The 18175-nt window shown below is 51.4% G+C and overlaps 1 protein-coding gene across 1 annotated transcript in view; it reads right to left on the reverse strand.

Annotated features, from left to right (window-relative positions):
- The window catches only part of LOC146799298 (uncharacterized), a 216288-nt gene extending 198404 nt beyond the window's left edge, over window positions 1–17884 (reverse strand). Inside the window, exon 1 of the mRNA XM_085626828.1 lies at window positions 17576–17884. The gene's annotated coding sequence lies outside the window, so the exon portion shown is untranslated. The remainder of the gene's footprint in view (window positions 1–17575) is intronic.
- Between the last annotated feature and the right edge of the window lie 291 nt (window positions 17885–18175).

Raw genomic sequence — 18175 nt, forward strand, 5'->3', positions numbered from 1 at the left:
TGGTCAGGGTAGCCTCAAGAAAGGGCCAATGGAAGGAGTCTACAGCCTTTTCTGCATCCAACGAGAACAGTAGGTGTGGGGAGTCTCGATCTCGGACCTTCATTATCCAGTTCTACGTAGGTTCCCCTTGGTCGCCCGAACCGGTAGGAATCCAGACTGGTCGTAGTGTACTAGGGTTATCATCACCTGGCGCAGACTTATGGCCAGGATGGTTGCCAGTATCTTCGCCTTGTTAAGAAGGGATATCAGGCGGAAGGATTTGCATTTGTCTTTCGGCTTCCCCAGTTTATAGATTGGTATTATTGTGGCCATACTTGTGGCCATACGTAGGTCTAACGTGAGGATTCCCTCGTCATATGCTTCCTCAAAGAGATTTAAGAGGTGCGGGCCGAAGAGTCCTCCACACCACTTGTACAGTTCCACCAGTAGACCATTTGGGCCTGGGGTCTTTCCTGGGCGTAGCTGGGTTAAAGGGGCCTTAATTTCTTCAATCGTGATGTCAGTTTCCAACCCATCTCGGTCTGTATCTTCAAGTACTGGTGTATGCACCTCTGTTAAACATTCTATAATGTCAGGAGTCGCACGCAGATGGCAGGCGTCGTAGAAGTCTCTATAGTAGGACGCGAAGTTCTGTATTATCTGCTCGTCTTTGACCTGTGTCTCCCCTTGTGAGTCTGATGCGCTCTACCCATCAGGCCTCTATTTCTTTTCAGCTGAGCCAGGCCAGAAGTTTTTGTGACTGGTCTCCTACATCAAAGTTTGTGTAGGGTCACCTGGGCCTGTGCCTTAGAGGCCTGGGTTGCCAGGTCTTTATATTGCCGTTGCAGGTCTACCAGCTATCAGGGGGTCTGCACTATGTTCTGTTCCTCAAGGGTTAGGATCTGATTTTCTAGTCGGGCTACGTCTTCCTGCTTTTTTTTTATTTTTCCATGCTATACGATTTTGTTTTCTTTCTCGTAGGACTGTTTTATAGGTTTCCCATATTATGACCCCGGATTGTACCAAGCCTAGATTTTCTTTGCAGAAGATTTTAGCATCTGCTCGGATGCCCCTCAATACCATCATAGGTCTCATGCATTTAATCGCCAGCATGTGTTCCTATCGTGTTGCCGGTCTCGTATATGTACATGTAGTAGCGAGTGGTCAGACAGGCCTCTAGCCAGGAATTCTGCTTTGTGTATCTCCCTTATCTCACCTTTCGGGAGGAACACAATAGTCCAGTCGTGAGTAGACCCTGTGTGCACCCGAATAATAGGAGTATTGCCTCGCTCCTGGGTAAATATGCCTCCATACGTCCACCAAACATTGCTTCTCAGCAAGGCATGCCAATGGTGTGGTCATGGGTGTCTGATGATGGCCCCCTGTTCGGCCCATGGGTGCGTGCATCAATTCGTTAAAGTCTCCCCCTATTATGTGTAGCGACCTTCTTGCTTGTAATTTCAGTGGGGCGTAAACAGAGATAAGGGTCACGCTTCTTCTGCCCCACTTACCGGTCACTCCAACATATGTGCCTTGGGGGTCCGACCATGTTCGCGTCACGTGGAAGGGGGCGTGTGATATCTTAATCAGGATGGCCACTCCCCTGGAGCCAGAGGTATATCCTGCATGCGCCAGGACCGTGTATGCCTCTCTCGCTAGGTACCCACATTTGGTGCCCTTCAGAGTGAGTTTCCTGCAGCATTACCACATCTTAGTGTATGCTTTTGATAAAGGTCATCACTAGACCCCTTTTAATCTGATCGGAGTCTATTGACATTCCATGTCAGGGTGGCGAGAGGTTCAGTTTCAGGTCTCATCATCCTGGTCTATGATGTATTTTTGTAATGTGCCTGAATGTGCTTTGGATTTAAGTCTGGCTAGGTAGCCATGTCTTTGTGTATTTTGTATGGATCCCATGACTGGACTGAAACCTGAACAACAACTTCTTACTTAATCTAAACCCGTCCCAAATACCCCCCTCCCAGCTCCGCCGCTTCACACTTAAATCCCCCCCCCCCCCGCCGCTTTCCCCCCCCCCCCAGAGTTCTCCTCTCGGTTTTGTGAATAAGGGAAGGAGAGGTCCGTCGCTGACCCTGCCAAATGTTTTACTTTATAGGTTCCAACTCCTGCAGAGCAGTAAAAAACAAAAAAAGAACAAAAATGAAACAGATACAAGAAGGAAGGGGGAGAGGTATGTAGGAAGGAGAAGAAGAAAAAAAAAAAAAGTCTCAGGCTTCTTATGGCCTGTCACCTGCTCTTGGTCTCGAAGTGTCTGTTTCTGCGTAGTTCCAAGAGGGAGATGTTGGGAGAGGTGGCTGGTGTTCTTGGCTCTTATGGTCTAATTCTGTGGCACGTCCTTGTGGCCCTTATGAGTTCGAGTGGGGTATCTCTTCTTGTGTCGGGGGTCTCCCCACCTCAGGGTCCTGTTCCATTTCTACTATTTCTGTTATCAAAGGGTGCTGTGTGGGGGGGGCGTGGCCAACTGTGGAGCATGGCGGACCCGTATTAGGAGAGCTCCCGAGCTCGAATATCCTGTGAATAATCATCCTGAACTAATATTCTAACCCCAAACGGGTTAGACAGTGGAAGAACGCCCAAGGCATCGGCGCAGTGCACATGTGAGAATCCCGATCCTGCAGGGCTGGCTGGCTGAGACCTCGGGAGCGCCTGCTGCGAGGGGAAAGACCGTGACAATGGTGCAAATCGTTGGAAAAGACCGGAGCCTACCCAGGTGTGCGCCCGAGAGAGAGCTGCCCCATGCACAGATGTGCTTGATGTAGAGGGCCACCCGGCCTCTATGCTCCCCATGCGGGAGCACGCACCCCTCGTGACCGGGCGCGGTTACGGGGGTATAAAATAAACGGACCAAGGTCGCACGTGACCTGTCGGCCGGAGTGCAGCAAGAGTGGTCACCCTTCTTATTTGTCCTGCCCCATAGTAGTAGACCGCCTGCCCCGTCCCAGCACCTGCTACACTGGCGACGAGGGTGCTTTGCGAACCCAGCGGCAGTGTCCCTACCTCGCGGCTGAAGCTGTGGCGAAGGGGCGCGCGCCCGCTCCGGGCGGTGCGCGGTGAAGAGCGTGGTCGACGCTGATCCCCGGGGAGCGGTCGCAGCGCGTCCCAACGGTCCAGCGGCGGAGTGCGACTCAGGCAGAATCCGTGCATGTGAAAGGCAGCGCTGGCTTCTGGGGACGGCGAAAAGATCACGGTGAGGCGGAGCGCACACGCACGCACACGCACCATCGAGCGACACCGGCCCTCGCATATCGGCGCGTAGGCCCGACGAGGTGTCGGCTCGCCCCAGGGGCCTCCCGCACGTGCTGCGAGGCACGTTACAGCCCCGCTTCTGTGGTTTCGGTGGGGGCCAAGAGCGTTTGAGGCGTTCCATTTGTCTCAGTGAGAGGCTTGGCTGCAGGGGGGCTGCTCCCATTCCCTTGGAGGGACACAGTCTGCAAAAGGCCCTGAAAATAACATAAAGACACTGATAATCAGCCAAACGAAAATACCAGGCTGCAAGGCAAAGGAGAGGGCAGCAGGGGAGGCAGCTACTGCACCAAGGGGAACACAGGAGAGAGACACAGGGCCATTTTCACCTACCTGGGCTCTTGAAAGAAAGAAAAACAAACAAACCCACCTGGCGTGGAGGCAAGAGACTGCTCCTGCATAACAAAGGCAGCAACACCTAGGGCGCTCTTCTGCACGCCCAGACCCTCAGGGCAACGCATCACGTTCCCAGGCCTTGAGGATCAGCAGAGCGCTACGCGGCGCCATGGAGGACGACCAGGCGGCCCCGCCCGCCCCGCACTCTTCGGTGACGCCCCTACCGCCGTTCAGCCAGTTGGCTGACCCCGCCACCGCGGCGCCACGGTGGAAGCGCTGGGTGGGCCGCCTCAGCCACTACTTTACAGGGACTCGGGAAAATGACGGCAAGGTGAAGAGATCCCTCCTCATGCACTTCGGAGGCGATGAGCTCTACGAGCTGTTTAAGTCGCTACCCACACTGGGCAGGACTACGATTATGACGCCGCGATTGCCGCGTTGAATAAGTACTTTGATCCCCAAATGAATCCAGATTATGAAAGATTCAAGCTGCGGCAGGCTCGGCAAGGGGAGACCATGGATATGTACTATGCACGGCTCCGGAAACTGGCGGCCACGTGCACCGGCATAGACCACAACGATGAGATTAGGGCACAATTAATCGCCGGATGCAAGGCCGTGTCACTGAGGCGCCTGATCCTACGACAGCCAGGTATCTCACTAGATGAGATTCTAATTCTAGCGCGCTCGCACGAGCTCTCGGACAAACGTGCAGAAGAAATGGAGACGGTGAGGCTGCGCAACGCGTCGGGGGCGGTGACCCCCAAACCAGTGCGGATCAAGGAAGAAGTGGTAGAAGCCATACAGAGGCGCCCCGGAGGTGCATCCCAACGGGGTACAGGCCCAAGGCCCAACAGCAGGTGCGGATACTGCGGCTTAGACCACGGAGGTCAGGAGAGGTGCCCCGCGAGAGGGCAGGCATGTGCAAAGTGTGGGAAAGCCAACCACTACGCAAGCGTATGTCGGGGGCGAGGAGGCCGAACACGTGAAGGCGCTCCTCGAGGACGCCCAGGAAGCCTGAAACACCTCACACTAGAGGACAGGGAGTCTGGAGTGTCACCAGTCGCGGCTCCGGAGACGGCGTACTACGAAGATGATGATGCCTTTGTCATCTCTTTCACAGGACGCTGGGGCAAGAAGAGGCGCCCACCGCCCATGTGCCAAGTCCTGATCAATGGGTCACCTGTACAAGCCCTAATCGACACGGGGGGTCCGTGAATGTTACGGATTCACACTAGTTCGACCAGCTACAGCCCAAGCCAAAGCTCATCCTGAGCAAAACCAGGATCTTCACGTACGGGGGAACGGAGCCACTCCCCCTGCGAGGCATGATCGAGGTGGAAGTGTCCAGTGAGACGCACACACTGACAGCGACATTCCACGTCACGGAAGGTGGAACAGGCACGCTTGTAGGGTGTCATACGGCGGAGGACCTCGAGTTAGTGTTCTTTGCGAGGCAAGTGCATGACATCCATGCGGAAGACATCTTGAAAGACTTTCCCCAACTCTTCACGGGGCTAGGGAAGCTGAAGGGCCTGCAAGTGAAGCTACACAGACAGGAGTGTCCAGCCAAGAGCACTCCGACACCGAAGGATACCCCTGCACATCCGTCCGCTGGTGGAGAAGGAGCTGCAAGCGCTCGAGGACCTAGGAGTCATTGAGAAGGTGTCGGGACCCACACCATGGGTGTCGCCCCTGGTGGTGGCGCCCAAACCGAAACAACCGGGCGCTATCCGCCTATGTGTCGACATGCGACTCCCCAATCAAGCCATCAGACGGGAGCGGCATGTGACCCCGACGATGGACGACATTGTCGCGGACTTGAACGGGGCCCAATGGTTTTCGAAATTGGACCTTAACTCGAGATACCACCAGCTTGAGTTAGCCCCGGACAGCAGGTACATTACTACCTTCGACACATGTGGGGTTGAGGAGGTACACCCAGCTCAGTTTTGGGGTGTCGTCGGCGGCAGAGGTTTTTCAGAACTTGATTCAGGAAACCCTCTCGGGACTTGTCGGAGTGAGCAATCTGAGCGACAATATTCTCATATACTCCAAGAGCCTGAAGGAACATCACGCCAGACTTCGGGCGACCCTGCAGCGGCTGGTGGAGTGTGGCCTCACGCTACACCGGAAAAAGTGTGCGTTCTATCAAAGCTCGATTGACTTTTTCGGCTACGTGTTCTCTAGGGAGGGGCTCAAGGTGGACCCTCGGAAAGCGGCGCCGATCCAGAAGGCTCCGGTGCCACAGAATCTGACAGCAATAAGAAGCTTTCTGGGCATGGCAACTTACTGTGGCCGGTTTCTGCCAAACCTCGCCACGCTGGCGGAGCCCCTGAGGCAGCTAACGAAGACCGGGACGCCATGGGCCTGGACACCACAGGAGGACACGGCGTTCCAAGAGGTGAAGGCACTACTAGACCAAACAACGATGGCGTACTTCCACCTGGGGAGGAATACAGAGCTGGTGGTGGATGCCAGCCCGGTGGGGCTTGGCGCGGTGCTGCTGCAGGAAGCAAGGCCAGGAGTCTATGCGCCCGTGTCGTACGCCAGTCGGGCACTGTCACCAACGGAAACGAGGTATGCACAGATTGAACACAAGGCCCTGGCCATTCGCTGGGCCTGCCAGCACTTTAATCTTTACCTGTTCGGCCACTCGTTCAAAGTCATAACGGACCACAAGCCCCTAGTGCCGCTGTTCAGCGGGTCGAATAGGCTGGCACCCCCAAGGATCGAACGATGGGCGGTGCAGCTTCAGGCATATTCGTTCCAACTAATCTTTCGCCCAGGGGCCAACAACCCGGTGAACTTCCTGTCAAGGCACCCACCATCGGGGGACGAGCGGGCCCTTTCAGACGACAGTTTACAGACGGAGGCGTTCGTGCAGATGGTGGAGGAAGACGCGTGCCCGTTGGCAATCACGAAGGCGGAGCTGTGTGAAGCCACGGAACGAGACACCAAGCTTCAACAAGTCAAAGACGCTCTTGCCACGGGTCGCTGGCACAGGTTCCTGGACGGGGTGGCAGGCCTGGTTGAAGACGAGCAGAACACAAGGAGGCAACCGTGGAAAGTGCGGCACGAGCAAAGCACGGGAGAGTCCGGCCTGGTGTTGAGAGGTCAGAACATCGTGGTCCCACACGACCTCCAGAGGCGGTTGGTAATGATAGCCCACCAGGGCCACCAAGAGGCTGGAAAGACGAAGGCAAGGCTCAGATCCAAAGTATGGTTCCCGGCAATGGACAAGCTAGTTGAGGAGGAAGTGCGGACATGCCACTCGTGTGCCATAACTGGGGCAGACCCCGTTCCTGCACCGGTCATTACTGAGGAGCCCTGCGACACGCCCTGGACGAAGGGGAGCATCGACTTTGGCAGTTTTCCGGACGGACGACGGTCATCATCGACTCGTGCACCAAGTTCCCGGTGGTCGAGGTGGTGTCCTCCACGGCATTCACCCAGGTACAACCCGCCTTGGAGAAGGCCTTTGCAACGTTCGGTCTGCCGGAGGAGATCAAGTCGGACAATGGCCTGCCGTTTCAAGGGCAGGAGTTTCAGGACTTTCTACTGCGCAGAGGGGTCAGGCACCGGAAAATCACGCCCCAGTGGCCTCAGGCCAACGGGGAGGTGGAGCGTTTCAGGAGGACCTTGAACAGGGGGATGCGCATAGGGGTGCATCAACATCGAGACCTCTAAACGTGCCTCCATCAGTTCCTATCTGCATACCGGAAAACACCGCATGCAACAACAGGATGTGCCCCAGCAACACTCCTGAAACGGCATCCGCAAGATCTCATTCCTGAAGCGGCTGCCTGGGCGCCGCCGGACCGAGACCCGGTGCGTACACAGAGACGGCGCCAAAAGACCAACGACAAGGCCTCCGCGCGTCGAGGGGCCAAGACCCCGAACATTCAAGTGGGGTCGAGAGTTATCCTGAAGGACCGGCACCCCGGCTGGAAATTCCGAACACCCTATGAGCCTGAAGGATGGGTGGTGACCCAGGTGAACGGGACAATGATCACAGCGCAGAAGGGGCGGCATACCGTGGTGAGAAACGTGTCATGGTTCAGGGTGATACCAAACAATCCGCCAAGGATTCGCGGCTACCAGGAGGGTGGTGAGGACAGTGGGGAGTCCGACCCTCAGCGAAGCCAGGCCGAAGTGGCCGCCGAACCGGACACCCAAGCAACGTCACAGCCCGGACGCGAGGGCGAGAGTCCTAGAAGCCCCAGCCACGATGGGGTCGTGGAAGACTCCGGCAGCATCACGCCGACTCGACAGGAACCGGTGTCGCGGAGCCAAAGATACCAGCTAAGACCGAACCCGGCTCCCAGCCAAAAACTGAAAGACTACGCCTGTCGAGTGGACGGCAGCAGAGGAATACCAGGGCGATCTGAGCCCGAGGCGTCCTGAAAACATTGGACACTGATGCCAGAGCTACGTATCTCTTTTCTTTCTCTCTCTCTCTCTCTCTCTCTCTCTCTCTCTCTCTCTCCCCCCCCCCCCCTATCTGTTTTTCTCTTTCTCTGTCTTTACGTTTGAAATCCACATGTTGATGTTCCGGTGGCTGTTTGGCCGGCTAAAGTGTTGGAGGGATGTAGAGGGCCACCCGGCCTCTATGCTCCCCATGCGCGAGCACGCACCCCTCGTGACCGGGTGCGGTTATGGGGGTATAACATAAACGGGCCAAGGTCGTACGTGACCTGTCGGCCGGAGTGCAGCAAGCATGGTCACCCTTCTTATTTGTCCTGCCCCATAGTAGTAGACCGCCTGCCCCGTCTCAGCACCTGCTACACTTACTGGGAATCTGTTCCAGTGAGCTGCAGCGGAGTTCCGACCTCCGGACCTGAGGCGGAGTGCTCTGTGAGCGGCCTTGAGATGGCCCGGAACTGAGAGCGGGCACACTACAGAAGACGTGCGAGGCCTGGGCCTGCACTGGGAATCTGGGCGCCAGCACTCCGGGGACGGTGTACTGCCCGGACCGGCGGGTTTGCAGCCGGCGTGTTTCTTTCTCCCCCCTCCGAGTGAGGCACCGAGATCGCGGCTACAACGAGGGGAGGCAGGCAGAGGGCATTGGTGCACAAGCCCTGCATGGTCAGCCCGGGCCACGAGTTACTGATTTCAACAGGGGCGGCACTGCTGCAATTGCAGGCACCAGGGGGGGTAGAAACCTGAACTGCGCATTGCATTGAGGCGGCGAGAGGCCTCAGATGACAGCCCACATCTGCACTGGAGACAACCTGGATTGTAGACTGCGTGGAATATACGCTGGATCCTCGAGGGCGCGAAAGCCTCTACTGCCCAACTAACCTCTCCCTTTCTGGCCATCATAACCTGCTGGGCGCATTGTGTTGAGGGCTATAGGCTGCACTGTGTCCTGTGGCATGCCCCGTTACCCCCTCCCCCCCTGCATAGCAGCGGCTCGCCCTGCGCCCCGGAGACTTCCTTCTTCATGCAACCGGCCCTGACCAATTGCTGTACTTGGGGCTGTGGGTAGGTGCAGCTGTACACATCGCAGTGTTGCTTCCCAGACTTGCTGCTTGGCCTGAATCCACGTCCTGCACACAGATTGTGCCCTGGAAGCGGAGGAGCGGGTGAACGACCAGTGCTACTTCCTGCACGGCGCCAACCTAGACACCGCCGGGGCTCCGGAACGCTGGACACCCGGACCGCTTACAAGAGAGATATATATATATATCGCAAGTCAATCCTGCATGAGGAGATGGGCCGCTACAGGGGCAAAACCCAGGAGGCAGTGGCTCCTAATTCCCAAGGTGTGGACGAGGGAGATCCGTCCCAGAGCGCGCAATCACTCAACACAATCCCGCCCATGGACGCCGAGAGAGCGCCGGACAAGCTGGACTTAATACTGAATGAAGTGCGGGAATCATGAAGAGCCATAGAACAGCAAATAGGCACCCTTACTACTGGTTTCACGTTACTGCTAAGCTAGCCGATACGGTGAAAGATAATAGCTCCACGCTGCGGGACCTGGTGCCACAACACAAAGAACATGCGAGTCAGCTACAGTCCCTTCGAAAGCAGGTCACAGGGCTGATGGATAGAGTGGAGGATACGGAAGGCTGGGCGCAACGCAACAATATCCGCGTCATTGGACTACCGGAACGGAGTAAAGGAAATGAGGCAGCAACGCACATGGAACATTGGCTCCACACGCATGTGGCCCCTGAGGGTCTCACCGACCTCCTATGCGTTGAAAGGGCGCACCGGATCGCCACCGGGAAACCATGAGTGGGAGCCCCACCGAGGCCCTTGATCGTGAAAATTCTCAACTACAGAGACCGCGACATGCCGTTACAAAAAAGAACGTGAAAAACCACAGATCCAATTTAACTACCAAATATCACTGTATCCTGACTATACGCTCCTAGTACAGCGCAGACGCTCTTCCTTTCAAGAGGTGAAGAGGAAATTACGCACCATGAATCTCAAATATGCGCAACTCTTCCCAGCACGTCTGAAGATCATCTACGAGCAGAAGACATACTTTTTTGCAAGTCCGGAAGATGTCGAAGAATGGCTCGAAGTCATGGAACCTACACAACTCTTAGGCCGATCCCCATCTACCACCCGGAACCTCAAGACGCCATTGATCGCAGTGAGTGGCTACATCCACTGACGTGCTGCCCTTCCCTTGGCCCACACAGCAACAAGTCCAGACTGGCAAAGAGTCGGCCCTGACAGCTGCACACACCTTTAAAGACAACTCCTCCTGCAGGCTGTCGGAATCATCGGACCACAGCACCGTCCGCTCGGACAGCAGCCTACAACTCTTTCCTACCGTGATGCCACAAACGGCTGACGGAATACTGGGAGAGCGTCTTCCTCATGCTGTTTGCCACATTACAAACTGCCGCCAAGAGACGCAATGCTGGGATGTCATTCCCCTACCACTCGTATATAATTTGTTGATTGATCTTTCTATAAATTGTAATATGATCTGTAATGTTCTCCATATCACACCATATCACACTTGGGCTCTGGATTGGTCCTGGTTAAGTGTTTATTCACATGATGGCGGTAGCCGTCAGTCCCCACTTTGCGATTGCTACTGTTTACTATGTTTTATTTCAATGGTTTACTTGTTTGGTCTTGCCTGGTTTCAATGGTATTTAAATAAGACAAGGGGACCCCAATAGTCAGACCAGGGGTAATGTATAGTAAGAACGAACAATGGTACTAGAGAGGCCAAAAACGGTCCTATAGTAGCCTTAGGCTACACTTATTGAGATATGCATAAATCAGATAGGCAACAAAAATAATTAATAAGTACTTGCTGCATAATATATGAAGGGACACGGTTGCAGTGATCGCACATTTATTAACGTCATTAATGGAGAGTCAAGTAATTACAAGGTGTAGTTCAGGTGCTCACATGAAGAGTGAAAGTGCGTGAAGTGGGTGGTTGGGGACATTAAACCTACATCACATTGACAACATAGAACAAAACTCCAATTGATTCAATATAATGAGGGAGTTTTGGTTGTGAAAAGAGGTTGACGGCGTTTCGATCTCATTTGTTGGAGATCATCATCAGGACAAGAAGAATTACCAGCAGAGTGGAGCAATGAATCTCGATGCCACGAGAACGAAGTGGCACAAGAAAGCAAGCGCGGAGTGTGCGCGGACGGTGAATCACTGACAAGTCAGTACGTCGAGTCCTACCATGATAGGGGAATGAATGCTACCGGGAAGGGCGTGAGGTGGAGATGAGTCGAGGTGGTACCTCAGAGCTTAATTGGGGTGGAAGAACTGCGCGGACAGTGGATCACTGACAGTTCAGAGGGTCGAGTCCTGTCTTGGAGGGGGAACTGAGGGGGCTGTCAAGCAAGGCGTGCGGCTGAATCTAGAGGCTTGAATTGCTTGAAGAGTGTCGTGCGGCTTGGTGGGTGCTCCTCTGGGGGTGGAGTGATCACTTTAGTGTAGCGATCCATCTTCCCTTGTCTAGGGTGCTTAGGCTCCTTGTCTTTGCCCATAGTGAGGAATAGGGCGTTTTGAATCTTGAAGACGTTTGTTTGGGCTTGGATGAGTGACCTGTGCGTCACCTCCTTCGGACTATTCACCCTTTCTTGTGCGCTCCCTTTATCTCTGAGCACCCCCTTTTCTGAGCGGTCAAGGGCCTTGTTGCATGGCGTCGCCTCTGGGGGGGTGGGGGGGGGGGGGGGGAGAGGAATGGTATGGAGCTTGCTTATTCCAGCATTCTTTGCCAAGTGAAGTCAGGGTCTTTCTGAAGGAGTTTGTGTTCCCCCAGTAGTTACAGCGGTGCTCGAGGGAAGGGGGGGGGGGGGGTACTCAAAACATGTCTGTGGCCTTCCTGGTCCCTATTCCTCCATGCAGCTTATCTTACACCTCCTCCCGTTCTGCAGCCTGTGTCCGCTATGCGGCTCAATATGAGGCAACGTTATGCGTGTGCTCCCTTTGTCGCCCCTGGTATGATCTAACCTGCGATAGTTTGGGTGGGCCGGGCTCACTCATCTTGCCCGAGTCTGCTTCTTCAGTTGTCACCATCAGGCCTCACCAAGTTCCAGTGGTTGTTGGAACTCAGGTGTGGGTCTCCCACCTGCCGTGTGACTCAGAGCACTGGGAGCCGCTATTTTCTCGGACGGACCATGGAGCATGCAGGGACCCCTTCCGTGGCTATCCCTGTCCTGAGGCATTGTGCCTGGCAGTCGTCCCAGGGGTCGTCCCTCAGCGCTGTCGGCCTCTGCTGTCTTCCGCTCAGTTTACCTTCAGCCGACCCGCTTATGCGTCTCTGAAGAGGTCTTCAAGTCGGGAGCACGTCTTCGTTTCACCCCTCGCGACCCGCTTCTATTACCTCTTAGGTGTGCACCAGAGGGTATGGTGCCAACTGTATCTTCTCTTGCGGCTCGGTAAGTGGAGTCAACCCTTTTGTGGTTTGTATCAGTGTGTCAGAGCCAGATTCACATTCCCGTCTCTAGTTCGGCGGCATTTTGGTCAGGACCCTGACGGGACTTTTCACTGCCTCAATCGTCTTTTATTTTAGGATCGGGCCTTCGAAAAGTCCCTTGCTGTGAGTATTGGGGGCTCCGTCGAATCCCCAAAACAGGATTGTTTAGTCCAGGTCCTAGGACTGCCGGATTACCTTCAGAATTGGCTTTTGACCGGTGCTCGGCGAAAGCACGTCCTATGTCGTTGGCCACGCCTCCCTTTGTCTTTCATTCTTGGAACATGAGGTTAGAGCATGGGCAGCACATAGATGCCATGTGAAGGCCCGGTTTGGTGTCCACACTATGTACATGCTTCGGTTTCCCCTACACACACACACACACACTACACCACTCGATCCTTGCAATTCGGCTCGCAGGCATGCAACAGACCATACATTTTGGCCACTGGGGAAACGTTTGTGAATTCCCATGTGCTATCCCGCTCTCTAGGCAATCAGTTGCACGGCACCTGCTGCACCACCAGTTCTACAACTCTGTTCTGTGACTCCTCACACTGATTATCTCTACAGTGAATCCACTCACTGGCAACCTATCAAAATTAACCTTTTGGCCTCCCCCCATGTCACGCTTTGTGTAGAACTCATCATAGTGTCAGTACTTCCCGGTCTCTTGATTTTTGCCTCTGCCAAGCTTAAGCACGGTTTAGTTGATAGTGCTCATAATATTCTTCTATAGCCGGTGCTTTCATAGTTATGATCTCATTGCAAGCCTCTAATTTTTCCTGTTGCCGTCCTCAAACGTGTCTTTTTATCACATCCAAGCCAATACAACAGTTTTCCTGCTCATCTCATCGCAACATTTCCGTCCCTCCTTTGACCTCTAACACATTTATCCCCCCCTATTAGAGCAACTCATCCATCACCATTCTTTCTGTCTTCTACCACTGGTCCCTGAGTCTAACCTATCATTTGTCTTATGCATACTGATCACTCTCCCACAACTACTCCAAATGTCACATCTACACAGAGACAGCTCTTGGTGGAACCTTAATTGACTACCATTGCCTCCACAGTACACCATGCAACTATCACCACTACATTCACGACCCATATAAAGTTCTGGCTACAACGATTTGCACGTACAGATTCCTTCACCACCTGCTGCCCTCTTTTACTAGCTCTTCATAAAACATGAGTATCCCACCAACCCCATTTGTCATTCCTACTGTACAACTTCACCAAGGTCCCCGTAAAGGCCACACAACTCTTCCCTATTACCATTTCCTTTAAAATCCATTTATCTCTCGTTCCATCCTTTGAATTTCCGTACCTATTCATCCATTCCTGAACGCATGCAATCCTGCAGTCACTAGCATGCACTTCGTCCCCATCCTCTCCCATCACCCTCAAGCTCTGAGATTTTGCCCTTCACCCCTTTCTTCTCCCATGCAGGCATCTGTTACCATCCACATGACCTCGGTTGTAGCTGCCACCAGCCACAACCCCAGATCATTTGGATATGTGCACGGGATGCAGAAACTGAAGAGGCCAGACACTTTTATGGGGGTCCGAGCCTAGTCTCTCAACACTTCTATACGCATCACATCGAGAAACCACAGGACAAGAATTACATCTACTGCACAAGAAACATGAAAAATCAACATGTGGAAGATGGTGGGTGGGTTGCAGGATACAAAAAAGGACACATTGGCTTTAAGATTACCTTCATTTTTTTGTGTGGGGGGGGGGGGGGTAATACTTACTATCAAATACCAAAGGTTAAGTACGGCTTGAACATGGCAAATGGGGTACAAAAGGAAAAAGATAATTACTTCGTGCTGCAACACAATCAGTGCATTTGCAAAGGTACACATGGTGATTGCAATGCAATAATAGGTAGCTAGCAGAGATCGAATCAAAGGAGCGGATACTGAAATACTGTGAGCACAGCAGGGGTCACTATGACCAGGTTTTGTGATAAAAACAACAGTACCCTGCCTTTTATAGACAATAAGTAGATAAACTAATGAAATGTAAAGCGCACTGACCACTAGGTACTGAAGGTTAATCCATATTAAGTATTTACAATCAAATATCTAGGGTTTATGGGAACCAAATTGCAGCATTTTAGTTTACAAATGACCCCTTCATATTTACTGGATTCAGGAAAATTAAAGTGGGAAGCACACAGCAAATCACCACTAAAATCTACACGGCTTTACATATTTACTTTCTATGATTTAAGGAGCCCAATACGATGTTTCAGTGGCAAGTGTTTCATTTATTTTTGTTGTTATGCAGAGAGATCTATTCTGGGTTTTTTTTCTCCACAACAAATTTTATTTGGTTTTTCGTTGAATGTGTGGGCAAAGGCCCTACATTGACCTGTAGGAGAAAATGGCATAATTTCACAGCAGTCCAACATTTCGACCATAATCAAACACCTGCCCAACATGCAGGGGGTAAAAGTCAAACGTAATGCAGACAGTTCTAGATCTCAAGACATGTAGATCAGTTAAGAGGTCGTGAAACTCTATTGTCATCATATGCAGGGTTTTCAAAGCAATGTACATATACAAACAGTATGCAGTAAAATACAAGGCTCCATTCAGGGGTCAGTGGGTGGTAGAGGAGGGAGCTCGATTCCCCGATTCTATTCTGTTTTTGAGGTGAAATACACATTTCATTTTTGTGGAAGCGGGGGATGCTAAATAAAAAAAAAAAATCTTTGTTTGGAGGGAGGGATCTAGCTCCGACTCCAGGAAGGGCTGAGGACAAAAAATAAACTAGTAGTAATTTTCACCTAATATCACCACATCCAACTTGCATACTGGTTCACTGCTTTCAGAGAATATTCAGGAGATATCCAATTAGAAACGATTTGCAATTGGAGTGACAGGGGGTGTCTGATCTAAGAGCACTGTTACAATAAACAAAGGTGGGAGCTGGAATGAGGAAAATAACGCAGAAAACCAAAGGCAGAGGTAAGTAAAGGCTGATGTGTCATGCGGATGGAAAAGAGGTAGGAGGAAAAACTTGCTACAGGCTTGAGTAGGATGTGACTTGCATTATGATTCGAGCCTTCACCAATCTCTTCATGTAGGTAAGACAAAGACTGCCCTTAGAATGACCAGTTCCTTTACTGTAATCCTCAAATAAATTTCATAATTTCCAAATGCATATAAGATATAGTAAATAGGCATTAATAGTAAATAGTCCATGCAAATAATATATTGGGAAGAATCAACTGACATACTTCATTCGGCTAAATTGGCCCTCAAGCATTTTCAAGGCAATGCGTTGAGACTTGACTTGCCCAGATCACAACAGATGATGACCAATAAAGTAATTTTATCAATACTAACCATGGACCTGGCATATTAACTCAACTTCTGGCCAATCTCTCAACTTTTGCAATATACTTGAAAGTAACAGTAGTGCCTTGAAATAGCATGATGGCCAATTTAGTCTTAGTGAAACACTTGTCAGCTGATGCTCCAAAACGTAACATTTCGTTTTAATTAACTATTTGCAATGTATCAAGTATTTGTATACAAAGTCCTGTAGAAGGCAATATACCGATCAATTGCCCATAGGTAGGCATTTGAAAATGCCTTTAAGTTATGTGCCTTATGATGTGGTGCTGAAAGAAGTGGCGTGTGTGCCCGAGGTTTGTCTGCTGGGTTAAGGCTCTGAAGCCCTGCAATCAGCGTTTAGTTGCAATCACACCATTGTTGGCAAAAAGAGCTGCGGTACAATGCTGGGGAGCTAAAACTACCCCAACGGTAAAAAAGTGGGTTCGAGATATGGTCTATTGCAGAACAGCTGGAGATCTATGCAGAAGAGATTCCCGAGGCTTCACGCCCCAAGGACTTCTGGGCCCCACTCACTATGTACTTATTGAACCACCCTGAACTACAGTAAGCTTGTTGTAATAATAAATGGGCTGACAAAGTGTAGGCGATTGGACTGGACTGTTGGGAACGCCTTAAAAATGAGGTTAAATTGCTTGGGATTTTGTATACAGTGCCAGGGGGGGGAGGGGGGTGGAGGGGGGCTTTGTTCCTGTGGGGGTTTCTCTTGCTGAGCGTCTTGTGCTGTAAAACAAAAAACAACACTTATACTGTTTAATGCTGCTTTGGTATTGGTGGTCCTGTGTTTCGGGATCTGTGTATGTTATGCTGTAAGCTGTTAATAAAGTTTAAAAAAGGGTTCCCTTTGGTCAGGACCTATATTGTGCCATTCATACCTCGTAAACACTCAAGGATTGAGTGTTTACGAGGTATGAATGGCACAATATAGGTCCTGACCAAAGGGAACCCTTTTTTAACTTTATGGTTTTTGGGAGCTCCATCTCTTTGGTGTATAGAGCCCCCTCTCCTTGTTTTCAAGTTTAAAGTATCCTTATAAATTAACCAAGGGGTAAAAGGAAAGCAAATAAACTGACAATCTTATGTGGTCTGAAAAGTAAAGTTAAGTAAATGTTTCTTGCAGTCTGCTTCTGGTAGAAGGATCAACTATCAAAAGCACTCTACTATAGAACGCAAAAAACAGTTTGCAGGCGGTATAAGTATTCGTTTTCCTTACACCGAACTTAAAGAAAAAGCACCATACCGTTAAAAAAAATCTGTGCTAAAGATATGTATTGGCAGGCTGCTTTTGTGGATCAACTATAATCCAAGCGTAAAATTGGTGGATTAAACGCTTAAAAATCCAGCCTTGTGTAATTTTGCAGAAATTTAACTACATTTGATGCATTTATAAGAAAAGTATGTACAAAAGTGTTTGCTATATGCGTATAACAAGCTACCTGTGACAATCCTGGCGCACACTGTACAGGGACCTGTAGCAAATGTGTCTTTTGGTATATTAAGTGCGTGTCAGTGCACTACAGCCTAAAAAGATCTATGCGCGGTCCAACTGTAAATAAAATACGTTCGTTTACGTTTGACATTAGGGACACTCTTAACTGGCAGAATTTTGTTTTAGACAAAGGTGGTAACCCAACCCGGCTTCAGTCAGACACTAACACTACCAACCCTCGCGGCGGAGAAGCTCAGGGACCCACTGTACCTGAGAAAACGGAGGTGACAGCTGCACGAGCACCGAAGGCAGAACAGAAACTGGCAGCGTCCTTTAACTCGGCAGCCCGCGATCTCGAGGAAGCGGAAGTACTGCACAGGTCAAAGGACGCAGGCAGCGCCCAGCTGAAGTATTCCGGTTTGCCTCTAGCTCTGACGCGCGCAGCAACAGATTCGCGCCTACCGGCCGTCTCTGTCTGACTAGCACACGAGGGGCTGCTGGTCATTACAGGGATTTTCTGCGCTTTTTGTCTAATAAAAACAGTATTCCTGTCGTTTTGCCCTGAGCCTCGCCCTCAGTGTAGCATGTTCTCCAATTCTATTACAGGACCGGAGGCTTCGTATTAGGCTTCTCTTTCTATTTATTGCTACTCACAGCAGCCAATGAAAACTTTTCTTATGCAAAAACAACTACATTTCCCATGATGCATACAGCACATCACTTCCTGCAGAGCCCCATAAGAGCCAGTAACACCGGAACCAGTCCTCTTTCTTTGCTGCTCACGCAGACAGTTAAGTTGAGAGCTCCGCTTTATGATTACTTTTAATGGTTAATGTGTTGATATTTGACATTTTGAGGCTGTGCTTGTGC

Source organism: Triturus cristatus, chromosome 9 (genome assembly GCF_964204655.1).
Source record: "Triturus cristatus chromosome 9, aTriCri1.1, whole genome shotgun sequence".
NCBI lineage: Eukaryota > Metazoa > Chordata > Amphibia > Caudata > Salamandridae > Triturus > Triturus cristatus.